Below are 23045 nucleotides of genomic sequence, written 5' to 3'. Positions count from 1 at the left end.
ACGCTCAGCAGAGTAGTGGAATTACTCGATGTGTGACCCATCGAAGCGTTTGCATTTGGTCCGCTCTTTTGAAAATCAAATCGTACGCGAAGAAGCTAACGGGTCATTTGACCCGTGCAAACATTCTTATGATATCAGAAAGATTTGTATGTGTGTTTGTGTTAAAAAACCATTGCATTACACATTTTCGCTATTGCTTTATATGTTCTGTTGTATTTGTGAATGAATTGTGAATGATTCAATTAATTGTATTGCTGACTATCCGAGCGAGCTAACAGTAACCATTTCTAGCTACAGTGCTCTTTTGCGTGTCAAAAATTGTAATTCCATTAGTTTGCTAATAATTTATATCCTAAAAATGTTGAAATACACAGGAGAAATATAGTATGTCACGTTTCGAAACAAAACTATATAGATCGAGTAATTGTTCACTAACTATTCATAAAGGGTCACTTAACCCGCTGTGGTAGGAGTAGGTGTACATGAAAGCTCAGTAGCTTTAGTGTTAAATGAAATGCTACATTCACATTTATCACTCGGCTAAAATATAGCTCGGAAACTATTATGAATGAAAGGATATTTTGAAAGTTTGTTGAACGTTCTTCTTGTAAGTGGGTGAGAGGAAGAGTATAAATATTAAATTATTATTTATACAGGGAAATGCATAAAATTGAATTCTTTTTAACTGATTGGTGGTTTTGAATAGGTTCGATGAGTTTGCGAGAGTTTGAAGAAACACTTGAAGAGATTGATAAGTTATTCATTATTGTTCTCGTGAGAACAATAAACGAGATTTGTACCCCTATTAAAAGTATGTATCCTTATTGTCAGTATGCCATATTTCTACGGTCAACCCATATAGGTTAAATACTGAGATACAATCGTACAATCATTCAATCGTACACAGAAACTCTTCATCTAATGATATGAAAACTAACGATGTACAGAACTCATAAGAGCTTCCCCACCAATCCACTTAAAGCGTCGGATTAACCACTTTACATTATCTTAACCAAAATGATCCTTTTCAGCGCACCCCTTTCTATAGCTAACGATTCAACATTGAACCCTGTCGCAGTCCAGCGGTCCACCAGAATCTACGGTGCAGAAATCGATTCCTCGTTGTAAAAATACCCATCACAAATTGAACTTCCCACCAATTGGAATCGACGATCGGATGCGGCGTTCGTGAACATTCACTATTGATACTGTTGTTTTCATCAAACAAGGTTGTCTTTGACATGGTGAAATATTCTCTGCCCCGACCTGTGATCAAACATTCCGTATTGTCCATCGCCAAAGGCACAATTTGAAATCTCGAAACGACGTAATGTTTCGCTAGAGGCTCTATTCAAAACGGTTGCAAAATAGAGACGGGGTTGGTAGGAGGAAGCACAGTGCTTTGACTAGCAGTGATGACATGGTTCAACCACTGCACAATCATGACTAAGTGGGTTTTAGACCAGATACCCATTTATATACAGATTTTTATGATTTAAATAGTCTGTTTTCAATTTTCAAGCTATTGAAACAAGTCGGGTCAAAAATTAACAAACATCACTCGAAGACATTTTATTTTTCAAATGAAATAGTTACGGTACAGTTTCGTTCAGCCGGCAAAGAATTATTAACACTCAAAGGAAGAATCGAAATACACAGCCTAAATTATACTAACTATGATGTAATGTAGTACTAGAGGTCATTCGAATAATTTACAAAAATATGTTCTTTTCATGAAATGCGCGCGTTTCTCCAACAACATAGTTCTTTCGAAATTTGTGGTAATGTCTTTACAATCCATTCTTTGATAGACGAGTCTACGAGATATAGGATAAAACGAATTTTGGTTTTATTTACGTGTTTTTATTTCTATGTAATACTAGCTGACCCGGCAAACTTCGTCCCGCCAAAAATTTGTTTTTTGTTATCAATACCTTCAAACATTTACGTTTGCTTACTAAGCGCAAATTCATGAGTCCGATCGCAGAACTGTTCTTTGATTGATCTTTTAATCGACCCCGTTGAATTTACCTTTTACTAAAAAAATCCTAGTACTTCTACCAGAACTCATCATTATAATATCAGATTATTTTCAGACACAATTCTCGTTCAAGATTTTTCAACCACTTGCAAATAACATGTTTTTCCGTTACATGGAAAAACATGTTACATATAATGTTTGACACAGAAAATATGATAGAATAAAGACAGACTCCTTCCCTCTTCTCCCCTTAGAGAGGGGGGAGGAGTGTCGAACCACCATAGAAACATTGATTGCATCCTAAAACCTCCACATGCCAAATTTGGTTTCCATTGCTTGAATAATTCTCGAGTAATGCAGAAATTTGTTTTTCATTTGTATGGCAGCCCCCCCTTAAAGAAGGGGGGGGGGGTGGAGTGTCTAACCACATAAAAAAAATATTTGTTAACGGAATTTGCAAGAACAAAGTTATGTGACAATATGTGATTTTCAAAGATATTTTATTTTTGTATTTGAGTAAATAAAATTGATGTCATGAGTTTTTGCGTGAAAACCTATCAATAACTTTGAGCAGGATTAAGACATTGACAAATTGTGCATCGCAAAATATTGGAATTGATAAGCTCTAAAAGTCGTACGAAGACTATTTTGATGTAGAATTTTAAATATAAAAGTAAAAAAGAGTAAAGAGTAAAAAACTGTTTTTTTCATGGTTACCCTAATGCAACTTAGTTAGAAAACAACGTTGTGGGGGATATTTATTCTTTAGACAAAACCTGTCTTCGACAAAGTTGTTACATATGATAGAGCGCTCATTTTTAAGTTATCAAAAATAGGGTGACCAAAATTGTCGATGAAATAAAAAATCTAACTTTCTTATCTTTATAGATAGAGATAAATAGTTCAACAATGCCCCAATATTTTAAACAACTTTGTAGAACAAAGCTTTTTTCTATCTTTTAATATAATCGATTTAGCGCTTTTTTCCGAAGTTGCATTGGGGTGACCATGAAGAAGCGACATTTTTGCTCTAACTTTTATATTTCAAATTCTACATGAAAACTGTCTTTGTACGACTTTTAGAGATTATCAAGACCAACATTTTGCGACGCAGAACTTGTCAATATTTTAATCCTATTCAAAGTTATTGATGGTTTTTTACCCAAAAACTCATGATATCAATTTTAATTTACTCAAACGCGAAAAAAAATTGTTTTAAAAATCACACGTCGTGTAGAGTTAACTATGTTCTTTCAAATCCCACCAGTAAACTTTGTTCATGTTTGCCCCAGAAAGAATGACAAACAATAGCAGAGAGCGTAGTTTTTGGGAAGAAATATCAATAACTTTGAGTGAAGTTGAGATATTGACAAGTTCTGTATCGCAAAATGTTTGTATTAGTGAGCTCTGAAAGTCTCTCGAAGACAGTTTGTATGTAGAATTTGAAATATAAAAGCTAGAGCAAAAAAAAACAGTTTTTTTTCATGGTGACCCTAACGCAACTTAGAAAAAGGAGTTATAACTTTGCTCTACAAAGATGTCTCAAATAATCTATCTATGAAGATAAGAAAGTTATATTTTTTATTTCATCGAAAATTTTGGTCACCCTATTTTTGATAACATAAAAATGAGCGCTCTATTACATGTAACAACTTTGCGAAAGATAGTTTTTGTCTAGAGAATAACTGTCGAGCTCTAAATGCTAAGTTCCACCTCAATGCACCTCCTGGACCATTGTGCAATGTGATCGTGACACAATCCGAGTCGGCCGCCGTCGGTAGTGGTGGCCTGTCGTGAGCAAACTTGTGTTGCAGCGATTGCCCGGTTAGTTTGACCAATGTCACACTAATATGTTTGACCAATATGTCGAACCAACATTACACTCACCAAAAACTTGGATTATGTTTTCGGAATTATTGATTGTATATTTTTTTATAGTTGACATGGGTAAGAGACAAAGGGCGCTATATTTTTTAAAAATATTTTTTCTTGAAAGATTTTTTTTTATCATGACATATCTAAAAATCAGAGAGGTGTTTTTTTTGGCTTTTGAGTTTTGATTTTTCAAGTCAACATGTTTCAAAGACTAAAAATAGACAGTGGAGGACCAGAAATTATGAGTATTGACAATGTAACCATGTTACAGTAAATCAATGTAGGGACATTGAACGAAGACTAAAAACAAGTTTATTCGAAAACTCAAAAACTAAAAAAAACCTCTCTATGATTTTTCGGTAGGTTGTGTAAAAGAGCCTCGGCTTTCAAGAAAAAAACATAGATGTCTCCGTCGATATAAAGTAACTTAAAGTTATATAACGTAATATAACGTACACATTTTCAATGTGTAACAATTCACCCGAATTCCACTTGCCCAAATATAACAAATACTCGAATGGAAATTCGCTCGAATGTAACGATTACCTGAATGTAATAGTTACCCGGGTGTAACATCTACTCGAATGTGAAACTTATCCGAAAGAAGAATATATTCGAATAATACGCAAATGTTATTATTAGGATGTATTTGTATATTTATTTCTGATCAGTGTTTATTTCCATTCGAAAATTATGCTCGTGGTTAGCGCAATTTGAGAAATAGTGGCGTCGAATAAAATCTTTTTTAAAATAATGAAAGAAATCAAAAATAATGACGAATGAAGTTTATCCATTCATATGGATGACGCAGCCCGTTTACTTAAAAGAAAGCCGACAATTTTGGTACATCCGTATTATGGCACTGAAGTGTAATTTTAATTATGAATTTAGTTTTTCGCATTAATTCTGAGATCAAAATACATGACATGACGCTCGCTAACGCTCGGTCGGACCTGTCTAAAGGATCGTTTCCTATGTTTCAAACAAAGTCGGGCAATCGTTGGAACATAGGTTTGCACACGAGAAGCCGTCGCTTCCATAACCCATGTTCATTTCTGAATGATCTCTTGGAAAGAATGTCAACATGTCAACATGCGTATACTAATTTCTAAAAATGACACATTGAAGTCTTCACATCTTTTTCGAATTTTCGATTGAAGCGCCCCTGATCATCAAACATTGTGTAAAGGTGCTTGGAAGTTACATTCCTTACATTTTTATATTTTCTGAAGCGCCAGCCAATTTCGAGCCCGCGAGTACATCCACCTCTTCGATTTATCTCATATTACAGTCTTGTTCGTCAGCCAGTGTCGCTGACCAGGTTTAACTTTTTTTCCAACACGAACTCCAGTATCGCGAGTATAAAAAAATAAGCTCGGGTTTCTATGTGGCACGTAGCGACAGTTCATTATTCACGCGACGAAAATTCCGCGTAAACAAATTACTGTTTACGATTATATATAGCCAATTCGATTGCAATTGGTTAATTGTATTTTCTCTCTCTCGAAAAACGACTCCAAGCACCTCCCATAGGAATTTGTACGAATAATTAGTTGGTAAGATGAAAGTTGTTAACAGGGGAGTAATAAAATAGACACGGTCGAAGACAGTCACTTTTAAACATGGTTTTTCTTTTTGAATATATTTTTCCGACCGCCCGGATAGTTTCCAGAGAATTCGGTTCCAAGAATCGAGGAGTGTTCCCGTTTGTGTTAGCGGTTTCTAGAACAGTAAACTGAACCGGAAGCCGTGTTTGATCCGGCAAAAGTGAAGTTGGAGTGCGGTGAATGGGAGTGTGTGAAGTTCAGTAATCTGGACCTCCCGAAGAAAGGGACGACACTGGAAAAAGTGTCCCCTACACGATAAAACTCATAATCTGACTTGTCGGAATTTTTCCTTCTTCATTCGGGTAAATGTTGCATTCGAGTATTTGTTACATTCGGATAAACGTTGCATTCGGGTGAATGTCCATTCAAGTATTTGTCGTATTCAGGTAAGCGTCCATTCGGGTATTTGTTACATTCGGGTAAATGTACTTCGGGTAAACGTGTTTTGAATGAATGGTATTCGGGTAAATGGGACACAACCCAATTTTCTTCAGAATCGGTACTTAGAGTTTCATGAGCAATTAGGGTACATCGGGGTAAGTTGAAACACGGGGTTAGTTGAAACGAAAGCCATAACTTTTACTAAGAATGGTGGATTGGAGTGATATATTTTTTTCAGGATCTTTCAACTCACTTTATGATAGTCAGAACCAGAATATTGGAATTGCAGATTTTTTCATTGCAAATAAAATATTTAAAACTTGAGGAATAGAGTGCGAAGTCGAAAATTTCACGTGGTTTTTTGACATGCTGTAACTTTGTGGAAAATTACCGCATACAGATGAGCTATACATCATTTCAAAGCCTATTTACAATATTTTACGTACATAGTTTTGGCTTGCGGTGTATAGGTTTGGTGGACAACAATATTGAGAACAAATAAAAATTCGTTTTTTTTCTGTTTTTTCAAAGATTTTGTGAACCAACACAATTTTTGCCAACCAACTCAATAACAAATCCAGTCTTAATAGCCTTATCAACCAGTTTTTATTTGATTTCTATAACGTTCCTGTAGATCCTTTCAATAAAAAGATATTGTTGCTTGAATGAAAAATTCCGCCTTTGTCTTTAATAATTAATTGTTCAATAGACAATGAAAAAATAAAAAAAGGATATATTTTTTACTCTTGATGAATCCAAAATCGAAAAATGAATTACGCATGTATACCCATGTATAAAAATAATGAAAAGTAAGAAAATAAAATATATATGGCTTTGTCTTGCGATGTATTACGTAATGTGTCTGCATTCCAGTCTTCAGAAAACAAACGCAGCGCTGCGTTTGAGTTTAATTTCATCAGCGCGCGCTCAAAGAAAACTTGTATTCTCTTTAGGTGCGAAGAGCACAAAATTCATAAGCACGACGGCGCAAAATATAACCGGCGCAGAACTCAGGTACTAAACATTTCTTCTCACTTGTGTGATGCGCGTCTCATTCTATACACACACACACACACACACATACACATCAAATTCTAGCGCTTTGTCTTCGTTCGTTCTATGCAAAGCATGAAAACAATAGCGCGCCCCCATTTGAACCGTATACGCTTGTGTGAAGAAAAATATCTCAACAGAGAGAACAATCCAGATTCAAGCGCGCAGTATAGAAATACGGCACAAGCACGGCGCAAATTTCATCGTAAAACTCAGCTTGAGGTGAATGTGGAAGCTAGCCACAAATGGTTGCCACAATGGTGCTCATTTCTTTCATGCCCCTCCCTTACCCCTCGCCCGAAAATCAATAATTTTGCGAAACAGTGTGAAAAAAATGATCGTTTGCACACACTTACCACCAAGTAATATTAACCAAAATCTAATGGATTACTCACCAAATATTAAATTTTCATCTACCGTCGCAATGTATAGTGGAAAACGTCGTAATACTCAAGCTAGTGCTCTGAAAGTTAACTTTTCATTATTCACTTATTCGCAATGGTCTTGTTTGTATTGGTGAAAACATTTTTATTTTTTCGACACTGATGCCAGACAACATCATTGAAACAGATATAAAAACCACTCAATAATATGTTATTCCTGAGTCATAGCGTTTCATGTCATGAAAATCAATAGAACAAAATTGTGTTGATATCAATACAACTATTATGTTTACGTTCAATGGGCTATAATGTAAGGTTTAGCAACTTGAACATTGGTTAAGAAAAATGTATTGCAGAGCTCGGAACACTGTCACGGCTGCGTATGCTTTCAAAATTAGTAAGCGGAACAGTATTACATTCAATCAAAATGCCTCGGCCAACGAAGAGAAGGTTTAAGGCTCTCCAACAATACGATCAACGAAGGAAAATATTGAGGAATTACCAATATTGAGTCACTGTGCGGAAGAACTTGTTAATAACAAAAGAGCTCCAAATCGCTTGTGTTATAAATTTGCTCATTATATATATATATATATATATATATATATATATATATATATATATATATATATATATATATATATATATATATATATATATATATATATATATTGCAATTGTTCATACATTCAACTTCTGTATTGAATTGTTTTTTTCCAAATGTATTCCTAGACTCGTGTCAGTGAAGCGCCACACAGTCTGATAAGTGAGTTGATCTATTTACGTACAAAGATCAAAACAAACGAAACAAATTGCGCTTTTTTCACAAACACTATTACCCCATTTTTACACGTGGTTTTATCTATACTACTACGAAGGCTAGCTTCCACCTTCACCTTAACACTGGGCGCAAATCTCTGCGCAAGAACGGCGCTGACAACCAAACATTTCATCTGTGTTTCGGAGCGCGCTCATTCGCCAGAGCGCATGTGTGCACAAGGAGTGGGAGCTCAACTGGGTACAAAAATCTTGTTCCTTTTATACAATGAATATCTATGAGAGCTGAGGCCGACACTTAAGCATTTTCACGATCATCCGTATTGTCATTACCAGTAATGATACTTACTCGAGATTCACTTCAATTCACATTTTAATTACTATTCTACCATTCACAATCATTTCCATTGTCATCACTTTTCTGCAGTATTGTTATGGTCTTCAATTTAACGGGTAAGTTTGAAATCTTACGCCAAAATTATTCACACAAATCAACATAGTTCGCAAAACTTCGATGTTTTTGAACACAATATTTGGCTGCTAATTTACTAATGACAATGCCAGAATATTTATAGCATACCACGGGCAACAACTCTAGTTTTCATATCCATGGAAGAAAGTAAAGGAAGAAAAATTCGATTTATATCCTTAAAAAATTGTGAAAAAATGTTTTGAATAGCATGTTTCAATGATCTTTTGACGATTTGAAACTGCCTTTTTTCATTGTTATCTTAATAGCGTATGCTTGTTCAAAACGTTTCTAAATGTCGACACCATACTTGGCGTAGCTCAATGGGTTAATGCGAAAATGAAATGAATCCAACTTTTCTGAGCAGTCCTTATTATTATAGTGATAAGAAAATAGAATGATGACCGTAACTATGATTCATGTCCTTCATTAGAAGTTTTTTTGTTCTACTATTGCAGAGAACTACATAGTTTGAATAGCGATTGAGTGATCCCTTTACTGAGTAATTGAAGCTAAACATTTGTGGGCCTACTCTATCTTTGGGAAATAAGCAGCTCTGTTATATTCACGATAAAATGATTCCCAGCAGTAATTGAAGCTAAACATTTGTGGGCCTACTCTATCTTTGGGAAATAAGCAGCTCTGTTATATTCACGATAAAATGATTCCCAGCTTGCATATACAAGTGGTCAAACTGCCTGTAGCAAATTTTAATGCGAATCGCAAACATTGAATATAAAAGACTACAATTAGAAATTGAGCCAGTCCATAAACGATTAAGTCGATTGTTTGTCGAGCGTCGTATTTCAAATGAGATTCAATCGATAAAATGACGAATATAGCCAGTTCTTTTATATTCGTAGATAAAAAAAAACAACAGTGAAGAAAAGTTGTTTGAAATCAAGCACCATCCGCGAACCGAATAAAATAATAGACTTGTTTGATTAATATGTACTTTTTTCTTTTATAATAACATGCAGGTGGAACTTCACGAGAAAGTTTTGATCGAACCGTCACGAACAACAGTTGGCTCAACAAACGCTATGTTGTTTCGTTGAAGTGTATATATTAACTGTATCGCCAACTCTGAGAAATCACGAATGATTTGCCGCTGGGATTCGGACTTTTAAAATAGACCGAATTGTTATCCTGTCTGTTCACAACGTTCGCGCCCACAATGAGGCGTCATTTCGAGAAATGATAAAATAATCGTAAAGTTGATCAATACATTTGGATTGAAGTGGGAAACCATGTTATAGGAAACGTGCTGATGTTTTAAACAAATATCTCTCCGCTGTATGGTTGAATAAGTTTCTTTAACCTAATTTTAACAGCTTCAAACAGTTGCAAAGCGCAGTGGAGGCGATCTGGCGTAGTGGTAACATCCATACCTCTCACGCAGAGATAACGAGTTCAATTCTCACTCCCGATATTCTTGCAAAAATGGAAGTAAAAGTGACGAACCAGCCGAAATGTGTTTGAAAGTCACTATAATAGAGAAAAAAAATTGCAAAGCTGATGAATCACTTTTCCCTATATAACGTGATACTACAGAACAGAATTGAGAAGACATTAAAACTTCGAATGTTAAACTTTAACAAACTTTTTAAATTGGAATGAGTATCTACATTGTATTTACATTAGTATCTACGTCGTTCACAGAATGCAACCTGATTGTTAACGAAAAACCACAAAAGGTAACTCTCTCCCTCTGCCATATAATCTGAAATTGAAAAAAGTTCCCTGTATTAATTCCTGCAACAAATGCAAATTGAAACACACTACAAACGGTACTTGCCAACCCACAACACCCACCCAACTTGTTGTGGGTATTCGTCAGCTTTATGCTGATGCTGAAAACTCGAATATTATATTTCATCGCCGAGCTAATACTGATCTGCAACAAGTTTCCAACGCAAACCATTGTTCATCTGCATCGAAGCTGTGTGGTACAAACTGAGTTAACGTCGAACTTTTCCACCATTATTGAGTACGCCAGAAACCACTGGCCAAAAACCGCAGTCTTGGGTTTGCGGGCTAGGTATTAATTTTACCCATCCTAGGTGTTCCTCGTAACCTTTTGCATGTATGTAGCAGTTTGTAATATGCTGTTGAAAGGGTTGGTTTAAAGTTACTCGGGAAACTTTCTCCAATATAATAGACTCACTCGTATATTAACTATGGATTTCGGGTATAGCTGTTCGATAGAGGGGATGGATCAGTACGTATGCTTGACTGATAGCAACGATGTTGCCCTTTTTTGTGTGTTGGAAGTTTCAATATGATAACTTTTTGCGGTTTTCATACTCGATAGTGGAGAGCATTGTGCATAGTTCAGAATGAAATCCTTTTCATCGATGGTAGCAATAATGTCACCACAATGATCATTCGAGATTTGTCAGTTTACTTCGAAAACATGTGAGACATTTTTGAGTTCCTCCAATCTTATGTCACAAAATGAGAAAAACTAAAGCATATTAACATTTAGTCCCACAAATACATTCGGGACGGATATATGTACAAAAGTAGTAAAATAGGTCTCTTCAATTCACTCTTGAATTCAGATTGACATTGACTAAAAATCAACTAAAATACAACCAGATTTCCGGAATCATCATGGCGTTAAATTTATTTTATTTACTTTCCCATCGATGTTGTTATCTCATCAGCGTTGCTCCTACCCAAGCAATTGCCCCACTTTTTGTTCTCTGCTGAAGATATACCTATATCCTTTAATTGCGCCCATGGCTTCGATGGTCGCTTCCGCAAACTTGAACACGGAGTTTCAGCGCGGAAATGGGTGGTTAAAAGTTTATGGGGCAATAATTTTACGGCTGCCGTCGAGAGATGAAAACGAATGCGCCGAAATACCAGCCACAATAAACCTCGCTGGTCGTTTTCGGTTAGTTTTGTTTTCGTTCGGTAGAGCCGAAAGCTTTTTATAAATATTTATGACTGTACTTTTCACGTTTGGCTATTGTAGGAGCACAGGAACGCCAGAGTGGTGCTCTTTCAATTTCAGTATAATTATGTTTAATGTGAGTTATTTATAAATTAACTTATATGAACATATCACTAAGCTTATAACATCTTATAAATTGAAGAAATAATGAATTTTCTGTTCATTATGAAAATAGAAACATGAAGAAAGATAAAACTTATTTTACTCTTATCACAATTTCTGGAGCCACCCCACGAAGATCCACAAAACGCAACCCGAACAGCAAACAAAACTTCCGCATTTTTACGCACTCAAGCCTCCGATTGTGCATATGAGAACTTGCTCTGCGTTCCATTCCGGATCGTCTCGCCTTTAAATTTCGCCTGAATGAATGAAATATTAATGATCTCAGCATCTGAATGAAAAAAATCTGAATAATCCGTGCTCAATCGCATACAAAACGAGGTGAGAAGCCGTTAAAATTCATGAGATATCCGTTGAATTTTTCATCTACTAAATCCTCGCTCGATAACATGTTTTTTTTGCTTGCTTGCAGTGCCATCGATGCTCCGAATGTCTAGTCGACATTTCGGAATCTCACTCGCTGGTACAAACCGTTAGGTCGAACATTTCTGGTGCGAATGGAATGCACTCTCGAGGTTCACGCACCCAGAAGCCGAAGTACCGCTTGTCAAAAAGTCGATTTAGTGTCAGATCTGATTTTGACAGCAAACGAGAGAAAGAGAAACACTAGCGAAGGAGCGAACAGAAATCTAGGATTGGGTTCTAGTTGTGCTGAGTTGCACACTTGAAATTGTAGCTCTTGATGTGCTATGGATGTAAATTTTATCCACCAGAAGCGTTGCGAGTAATGGTATGCCTCAGCGAGGGATGCGCATGGTGTCTGGTCTATCACATTATTTCAACTGATTGAGCTGAAAATAAAATATCATTTCTACCTAATCAGAGGAACTTTTGACGAAAGAATACGTCTAACCGGAAGATATGGGGAGTGAAATGAAAATCGACACACTGAACATGAAGGAAATAATGAAAGTTTTTAAATGCTTCAACTCTATCATTTCTTAATAGATCGCAACGATGTTTGCATTAATTGATTGGAAATATTCTGACGCATCTATTATAAAGGGGCTTACCAAATTGTATCTCGGAAAACACGCTGTAGATTTCATTCAACTACAAAACCATAACCGTATGCTCGCTCCTTACGCTTGACTACACTCATAAGGTTCTGTTCAACGTCTGGCTGCAGCTTCCTCTGTACGGAAACCCACTTTTTCTTCATGTATTCCTCAAATCTGACTTCCTTGGGATGCTTTCGTAGTCCTTGCTTCATAATAACCCAGTATTTTCCGATGGGCCTCAGTTCCGGTGTGTTGGAGAGTTCGTGTCCTTGGGTATGAAAGTGACCCTGTTTACTTCGTACCACTCCAGGACATCCTTTGAATAGTGCTACGAAGCTAGATCCGGCCAGAAAATCGTTGGGCCCTCGTGTCGCTTCAACAGTGAAAGCAGACGCTTCTGTTGACACTTCTTAAGGTGGATCTGGCCGTTTACTTGCCGATCGCTTGCAAAATTATGTATTTCTTGGCAAAATTTTAAAGTTTCTGCTTTCTTACTTACTCCGGAAAATCAAACTTGTGTTGGGCGGTAAAAAACAGAAGCCCCGAAAGTCCGGAAGTCCGCCTAGACGTAAGTCTCATCATCCATGATTAGACACTGAGGTTTCGTCAGCATCTGGGTGTACAGTTTCCGTGCCCGTGACTTTCCCACCGCATTTTGCCATTCGTCACGATTTGGAGCCTTCTGCACTTTGTACGTATACAGTCCCTCCCGGCCCTTGGCTCTCTGAACGAAAGGCTTGGACATATTTAACTTTTTGGCCACATCCCTGACCGAAACATTGGGTTCTCGCTTGAATCCTTTCACGACACGCTTGTGATCCAGATCACTAATAGAACATCCATTCTGACCACATTTCTCCTCCTGATCCTGATCAAAGTGTTCACACTATAGAGATAAAAGTTAATAGTAGGTGTACCGGTAAGTTTCTTCGGTTTTATAAAAGATGGCGTAACTTGATTATTATTCCAGCAAATCAAATTTCCAGACATTCGTTGGAAAGCTACTATCATTGCGCGTCTTTTTCAGTATATGTCAAAAAGTTGAAGCGTTAACAACATACTTTTTTGCCACTTCGAATATGTCGAATTTCGTACCAACGAGAGTGTTTTTGCGAGGAGTGTTACTTCATTACTTCAATATGAAGAAAAAAGATGCGGAAAGTCATCGCATTTTGGTGGAAGTTTATGGTGACCATGCTCCAACTGAGCGAACGTGTCAGACGTGGTTTGCACGGTTTAAAGTGGTAATTTTGACTTGGAAGACGAAGAACGTTCCGGACCGCCAAAAAAGTTTGAAGATGAAGAATTGGAGGCTTTACTCGATCAAGATCTGTCACAAACGCAACAAGAACTTGCAGATACACTTGAAGTAGCTCAGTAATGCTCGAATGGCAGTCAGCGATGCAGCATCATTGAGACCTGGGGTTCCCATTCCACAAATAAGCCAGAGACAAACCAACGCAGCAGCCGTCGCATCTACCACGCCACCTCCGGGACATTCCTGGAATCACCGACGATTCTCAACTCACGCCTCAAGAGCTCGTCACTTTGTTGGCGGGAGGTAATGATTATTATGTGAACCCGCAGAACATGATCTGAACAGTTGCAAACGGTCGTTACCCTTACCAACCATGGACTATGAAATCCTCGGAATAGCAAATTGGAACGCACAAGAGCAAGATCACTGAGTTCGTTGTTTCCCCAACGGGTGGAATTAAATCGTCACCATCGGAAACTCATCTCAAGCCCAAAGTAAATTTGTACCTTCCAAATGACCGGCTCCTTAGGCTCAATCAAACGAACTCTAGGGACACACGCTGCAAGCTATTACCGAGCTTTCACTTAAGGTCCTTTGAAGGTTTGGGGATGGAAGTGTTACTTCTGTTTATCCAAACAATATTATTACGGCCTACTGTCCGAAGTAGGCGAACGTCAGAGATAGATCAATAGCAGACTAGAATCATGACATCGTAAACATGACGTCACTCGCCGGAGGGAAAACTTCATCGTTATCTGCGACCTCAATGCCAAGCATCAGTTGGAAGCGAGTTTTTGCTTCTTCCAGCAGTTTCTCTGTCAACATGAATCCACAGACATTCGGGCGTTTTCGTTGCTCTCTCTTCTACCTCATTTCATTCTCCTTCGTCAAATGAACTTCACGGCATATAGTAAGGACTCCATACCGACTGAATTCGCTTCTCTCACTCATGTATCATATATGCATGTGTCAATGTTTGAGTTCACGAAGGGTAGACAATAGAGCCGTCCATTGATTGTGAAACTATTTTTTGCAGCAGAAATCAAGTTTTCGTTCCACTTCATATGAACGTTAAAATAAGATCGTGTGCGCAGACAACGAGATGCATGTCAGGGAGTAGTAGTAGTGATGAACCTGACATCAATAGGTTAAATGGAGAGGCAAAGGGCCTGACCGGGTAAGGGAGTAAAAAGTGCCCCCAAACCAAATCTCTAGCTGTATGGAAAATATTGTATAAGGTACTAAATATGAAATTTTGACAGCAGTACCATATTTTTGAGTTCTTATATGGTACAACATAGGATCCATGGTCAAATACGTACTTTTTCGTTTATTTTGCGCCATCCTCAAAAGCTTCGAGATAAAAATTTGAAAAAAAAATACTGAATGTGCATCTTACTACGGTGTATCAAGAAAAAATATAAAAAAAAAATTTTTTATCAAAAATTGAAGTACTACAAAAATATTGAAATTTAAAAAAAATAAAATTTTTTTGGATTTAGAGATTCGGTATTACTCTAATTTCTTATTTAAATGTGTTCCTACGGATTTTCTGGATATGTGTGATTTTTTTTAGATTTTTTTTTCAGTGTTGCGCGGTTCAAAAAATATCTTTTTTATATTTCCAAAGGACCTGGTTGGGTACCGGAGTAAAATGTGCCCCCAAACCAAATCCCCAGCTGTATGAAAAAAATTGTATAGGGTACTAAATAAAACATTTTGACAGTAGTACCATTATGTTCTCCCGTGGCCGAGTGGTTAGCGTCCCACACTATCATGCCGGGGGTTCGGGTTCGAATCCCGTTCTGGCCGGGAAATTTTGCGTTGCGTCAAATTTTCTTCAGCGATGAGGCACATTTCGAGCTCGGTGGCTATGTGAACACCCAAAATTTCCGTATATGGGGCTCAGAAAATCCACACGTGATTGATCTGCATCCGCCAAAAGTCACTGTTTGGTGCGCATTATGGTCTGGTGGACTCATCGGGCCGTATTTCTTTGAAAATGAGGACGGCGAGACGGTAACTGTGAATGGTGAGCGCTATGGCCGCATGTTAACCGATTTTTTTTGCCACAAATTGAAGATATGGATACGGATGACATGTGGTTTCAGCAGGACGGCGCCACGTGCCACACAACCTATGTTGTACCATACAAGAACTCAAATATATGGTGCTACTGTGTTTTATTCAGTAAGCTATACAATATTTTCCATACAGCTGATGATTTGGTTTGGGGGCATTTTTTACTCCCGTATCCAGCCAGGTTGTTTGGAAATATAAAAAAAAATATTTTTGTTGCGCGCAACACCGAAAAAAACTGAAAAATTTACACATATCTAGAAAAGCCGTAGGAACACATTAAAATATGAATTAGAGTAGTACTAAATCCCTAAATCCCAAAAGTTTTTTTTTCAAAATTTCAATATTTTTTTAGTACTTCAATTTTCGATGAAACTTTTTTTTGATAATTTTTATTGATACACCTTAGTGAGATGCACATTCAGTATTTTTTTCAAATTTTTATCTCGAAGCTTTTGAGGATGGCGTAAGTATCCTATACAATATTTGCCATACAGCTAGTGATTTGGTTTTGGGGCACTTTTTTCTCCCTTACCCGGCCAGGCCCTTTGTATTCATTCGTCACGGCAATTAGCCTTTTGCTAGAATTGAATCGACTATTAATGAATTGACGAGCGTTAAGAGCGAGGATGACTGATGAACAAGTCATGTTGACGGCGAATTCCGAAGGCGAATTCTACTCGTAGTGAAGCGACTGAGAGAAGAGTCGATTTTCATGTTTCGTCTTCGAAAATGTTGGGGGAAACAGTCGGTGTAATTAAAACGACTACACAGTTCTCCCACCCGATTGTTCCGATTCGATGCTCATGTTATCACTGACGTTAACGATTCATTCTTGTCCTGATGTAAACTATTTTGCATAGATCATCATTGCATAGAGATCGGCGATGATGGGAATGATGTTTTGAATTATTGAAACTTTAAACCTTCTCATTTCGCCTTGTATCTTTTTCATCGCATCTAGTTTTGAAGAGGGCTTATTCGGAAATTTAAACTAGCACTTGAGAAAAGCTTTCTGGGAAGTCTCGTTGACGTCTGGTCGCAAACTGTATGATTGATGAATCGTGAATGGATGATTTACGTAGTAGTATGGCAATATCCATTGGGCTGTTGCGTTTCAATCTATCCCTTGGATAGAATGATGCACGAAAGCTAGCTGCTATGGTAGCTTCCCGTTTTCGACGCGCAATTTGAGGAGCACAGATTAGACCAATCATGTTTTACATTTTTTAATTGTTCGTTCCAACAAAATTATATATTTTTTCATTGCGATAGATTGCGTAGAAATATGAAATATGGTCTTGTTTTAAGCGTTTGAAATAATTTATTATTAGGTACATATGTATTTTCCGTATTTTATTTTATTTCTATAGTTTCCAGTTAAACGTAGTCATATATTCAAACGCATAATTTTAATCAAACTACATTTTATAACAAATTTTTCAATTTTTTGCAGCCAAACATCTGCTTTATGATTTCTCACTCTATAGATTCAAAGTTTGACTGGATAATTGGATTAACTGAAGATCATAGGAAGCAAAATATATTTCTGTTTTTCCATTTACTTTCAAACCATATTTTTGAGCACCCCCACATCCAGACATTGATTGCAAAATGCTTGCATATGCAATAAAAGGCAGCCACACTGAAACGCAGATCTTTTGCTGCTCGACCAGCAGCGGAACTACACTGCATTGTATTGCACTTTGCGTCGTACGATGCCGAAAATACATGTTTGGTACAAAGCAGTTGCAGCATTTTGCTGCTGAAGTATTACATCCGTAGCAATTTCGGTTCTGCGTTCAATTGCTGTAGCGCTGCGAACCACCCAACAAAGCTACAGGAAAAGCTACTTCAAATGTTGCTGTTTGCATAACGGACCACTTTTTCGAGCCAGCAGCGGGTTTCGGTGCTAGAATTTGAATAAGACTCACGTTGAATTATCATATACCAACAGTTGCTAAGTATCGAACCGATACCATCTTCAAGTGACCTAACAACACGAATGCAAGCGAGCGAAACCGTTGGAATCGCCGAGAAAAGCATATCTGGTATGCAAATCGAGCAATGTAAGCGCTCAGTATGCGTGATATAAGATGGAGGCGAGCCGTCGTCCCCCTCAAGCTGTTAGTAAATCAATTATCCAACCAATTTCATTTCCTTAGATTCAAACACAACAAAGGAAACGCTGAGGCATTCTGCAGTTAGAGCCGAGGAAACAAATTGCTATTCACAGGATTAAGTAATTAATTGAGATAATTATTCAGGCGAAATGATATGTAGATGCACACAAAGGATGCCAACAAGTCAATCGTGGTTAGGGCAACCAAGTATTTCCTCGGTTGGTCTACGGTCGATGGATTTGATTTGAGAGGGATTAGCGCCGCATTCACCAATCAGCCAATCGGACTGAATTCATTTTGATAGCCATATTCTTAGCTCACGTTCTATCTTCACATTAGGGATTTGAAATATGACTGATCCAATATTCATGTGGTCGGGAATTAATGTTGGCACTGATTAGAAAATATATGCCAAAACAGTTCCAGGTTGGCATTTGTTCGGGATTCGGGTTCCGATGGGTCGATTCATTTTCTTTTATTATTGCATCACAAATCAATTGCGTCGATTCATTTAAGTATTAGACGAGGTTGAATGAATTTCAGCATGACCATATGTTTATACTTAATACGACACATAAACATTAGTTAGTTGTAAAATTTTGCTCCTCCCGGTTTAGTGATAAAAAGTGGTCGGAACTAACAGGACACATATATCTTACTGAATTTGGACATCCGTCAAATTAGTCCCAAAAACATAAATCGATTTGTGTTTGCATCGTGAAGTTGTTGGAGTAACTCCCAGTTAACAAGCCGAATTCTCGCTATTCGCAAATGCTTCAAATTGTACATCGCTATAAAAATCTGAGGGTGAAACTCTTCGGACGCCCTCAAATACTTGTTGTGAGGTCAAATAAGATGTCGATGGAGATGAAGTCAATATATTTTTAATGTGCTTTTTTACATTGAACGTGGGCTTGGAAGACGAATACGGGAGGGTTCTTTTCGGTAATCATAGCGCCAGAAGTTATTGGATATTACTCCATCATGCTCTTCGATGTTCAATCTGAATGTTCATGTTTTTTATTTGGTAGAATCCCATCGGCGCAGTGTTTTATGAGCTAATAAACTGGCTGGAATAATGACGGGTAATCGATGTCGAGCATTGGAAAAGAATCGGCTGCAATGCAACGAAACACGACGAAATGGTATTGCGACATGACGAGGCCTTACATACTTGGAACATACAAGACTGACTTATTTCGATCATTTCGGAAAAAAGTGGAAAAGGCTTTTGTGAACATCATAAGCCACAATAGCTCTGTTGAGGGATGTGTTACATTAGTACTTTCAATATAAAAAAGGAATTAACGAGAATTTCTTAGGAAGATCATATGCAACATGGAAATACAATCCATCATTCAAATACACCCAGTTTTTTTTACGCGGTTTTTTTTGCCCGTTTTTTTACGAGGTTTTTTTTTACGCGGATTTTCCAATTAACGCGGTATTTTTTTACGCGGATTTTCGAATTAACGCGGTTTTTTACGCGGATTTTCCAATTAACGCGGTTTTTTTACACGGTTTTTTACGAGGTACGTATCGGCCGCGTAAGAAAAACCTGGGTGTATTCCGAAAAATGGTTTGCTATTCAGTACATCTCAGAACGTTTTGCTGTTCGACTGATCCAGTGTGTAGTACAACTCAAATCATCACAAGTTATATTCATTTAAGATGTGAACAGAAAAGAAAAGGTTTACAAAGCATTGGAATAGCATGAAATGTATGTGAATTGGTCCAACTTCCTTTGCAAAAAACCTGCATTTTAACTATAATCCTATAATCTATAATCCTATCGTCATTCATGACACGTCTTATTTGTTTTCTATTTTTGTCATTGTTTTCCAGATTTAATAAAAAATGTTCGTTTTTCACGTCATTCTATCTCTTCCAAATAGTTGATTATTATCTCTAGATATTTGTCCGTGGAGACGGATGTTGATTTATGACTAAAGTCTGCTTCATTTAATATTGGAACACAAACAATTGCGTGTAGTTCAGTCATTTATTAACGAATTCATAATTTGTTTTTCATACAAATGTAGCATTTTCTTTACTCTTTCATAAGAAAAAATTTAAAAAATTATTCATTGCTGTTTCGAAGAAATTCTCGTACTTTTCCCGTAATACGGCACATTAGGCGGCGCACACCCTTTTCGTCCACCGTTTTGGCGATTTGATTCCACCAGTTCTTCATTTGAGTCATGTTCCTAAGAAGTTTTCCCTTTGCCTTAAGCCTCCGCTTCGTGATTGCCCAGTATTTCTCTATCGGCCGGAATTGGGGGCAGTTTGAGAGGTTGCGGTCCTTCGGTATTACGCTGACCCCGTTCGTTGCGTACCATTCCATAACCGTTTTGCTGTATAATATCAGCTTGCGAGGTCCGGCCAAAACATTACTGGACTGGATTTTGCAGGTACATCCCCCCGAGCCGTCGCCAAATAAAATTTTTGACCTGGGATTTGCCCAAAGTCCGCCTTCACGTAGGTCTCATCGTCCATCGGAATACATCCGTCGAACTTGGTCAGCACTTGGTCGTACAGCTTTCGAGCACGGATTCTGGCCACATTGTTCTGCTTCAGCGTCCGATTTGGCTGTTTGCTGGCTCGGAATGACCTTATTCCTTCCCGGAGACGAATTCGTCGCACCGTACTGTGAGCGGCCTGGAACTTATTGGCCAAATCGCGGTCTGAAAGATTGGGATTCCTCTTGACGGCCTTGACGACTTTCCCACGCAGTTTCCGGTCGACAGTTCCACTCCGACGCTTCGAATGCGGCTTCCGAGCCGTCGTCAATGTTTCCTTGTACTGCTTGACAACACGCCATACGGTATTTCTGGGCATTTTAAGCTGTTTAGCTAGCTTAGATGCCGACAACAATGGATTTTCAAGAAAACTGTGCACAATTTTATCTCTCCGTTCGGCTTCCATGGCGGTTGTTTACAAAATGCTATCGTTTGGTGTTATGACATAAATACATGGTGAAAGGTAATGAATTTCCCGACACGTGGGTGAAAAAAGTTTCCAAATCCGTCCACTAGGAGCGCCACAATGAGCAAAAGAATTTGTTCCAATATTAAATGAAGCAGACTTTATCTGGACCAGACCAAAACCCATTAGTTCGTAGATGCTAGACTACATGGGTTAGATGGGATTTCAATTAGAGAAAAACTGAATGGCAAGGTGCACCGATTTATTGACTGTCAGATAGAAGACTTTTAGACACGTAGAAGGGTTGAAGTTGTTTCGATGAAAAGACTATGTGTAGCGTGCGTAAATGCCGCAGGCTATATGTAGCTTCAGTGTTTATTGTTCCGGGTTAGCGTTCCGCCTGTCCAGTTTGAAGTACAATAAATCCAGTGGTTATGGTGAGGGCTTCGAAACTGGTAAAAGGTTATGATGAAAATGTTTACACTCCCAATAATAAAAATGTATTTCGTCGCCTAAGAGCTGGGTATCTTTAAATCAATTATAACCCGTAACCCGTATGATAAAAACGGCTAAACACTGTCTGAGTGATTCAGAGAAGGGTAATAGACTAATTCAAGCGGCGATCAACCTTATCGTTATATTGAGTTTGCAACCAAAATTGGTTTTCACTTCCATTTATTCTGTTTAATTCGAAACACGTTTACCCAATATGAGAAATTTAGCAAACCATAACGACTAGCGAAATTATGTGATCGAAACGTGTAAAGAAAGGGTAATATGGATAGGTCGTTTATTTGTATAGTTACATTTTGGATTTCAGATTTCTGACAATGAGAACACCTTCTACGTGTTATTCTATAATATTTAATCCAACCTATGGCAATGAATACTGAATAAAAGTGGAAAAGCGAAACAAAAACCGAAAATCTTAAATGATTTCGCGCGTGAATGTAATTTTAGCGGCTTCGATATTAAGCGTTTTGAGAGGTTTAACCCTTTAATGGGCCGTGAGAACTAGGCAAGGGATCGACTCCAACTTCAGAGAGCATAATCCTTACATGAGGAAGAACACATATCTACCTTTGAAAAAAAAATAACTATTGAAACATTTGAAAAAATTGGTAGCAATATAGTTGCCACTGCCTGTTAACCCTAAAAACACATCACTTTATTGCGCCTTTGGTTATGCAAAAATCAAAACAATATTTCTACACTCTGTACAACTTCTATAAGACCACACTGATTAAATTTCGTTGCAACACAAACAGTTAGAATTTCAAAAAAATACATTCACACATTGTTGAATGCTTAGAATAAAATATATTTAACGTCAATTTCGTTCAAAAGAGTTGTTTGTTTATTTATTGTGCCTAAATATGATAATTTCAGCTGTCCAGTTTCTATAAGACCACTTCAAAATTCATAAGTATTATCAATGCAAAATTCGGAACGATCGGCTGATTTACATGTCAATAATTGGCAACCTTGCTATTTTGACTAAATAATAGCATTGTTTTGCTGGAATGTTTTTTTTTCGCGACAATATCTACGCAAAAACGAGGAGGAGAGGATTACAGAACATGTATGTAATCCTTGAACGATGCGAAAGCTATCTTGAGTTTGCCGGTTGCGAAAAATTCCACCCAAACCATGCACGAGTCTACACAAAAATTCCTGGATGAAAAATACTGTTACTTCTTCCGTAAATCACGCCAGTAGCCGTTGAAACCATCAGGACCATCCAAATTGAACTTGTTTTCGTCAGTGAAGATAACCTGTACATTGAAGAACTCTTCGTTATGGTATATAGCAAAATGTATTCTTTTGGAAACATTTTTTGTCACAACATACTATGTCCCTCTGTCGGTTCATGTGAGCTTTGGCAAAACTCAGACGTCCTCCGAGGTGAGATGGTGTGAGATGAGGAGTTTTAACCTTTTAAGCCCTCTTTATGTGAGGATTTTTTACCAAAATTTGATGAATTGTCACCCGAGCAGTTAACTAGTTGAAATATTGTTTTATTTGCACATGCGTTTGTGAGGTATTCG

This window comes from Toxorhynchites rutilus, chromosome 2 (assembly GCF_029784135.1).
Source record: "Toxorhynchites rutilus septentrionalis strain SRP chromosome 2, ASM2978413v1, whole genome shotgun sequence".
NCBI lineage: Eukaryota > Metazoa > Arthropoda > Insecta > Diptera > Culicidae > Toxorhynchites > Toxorhynchites rutilus.
The sequence above is the reverse complement of the archived record's forward strand: the minus strand, read 5'-3'. Positions refer to the sequence as shown.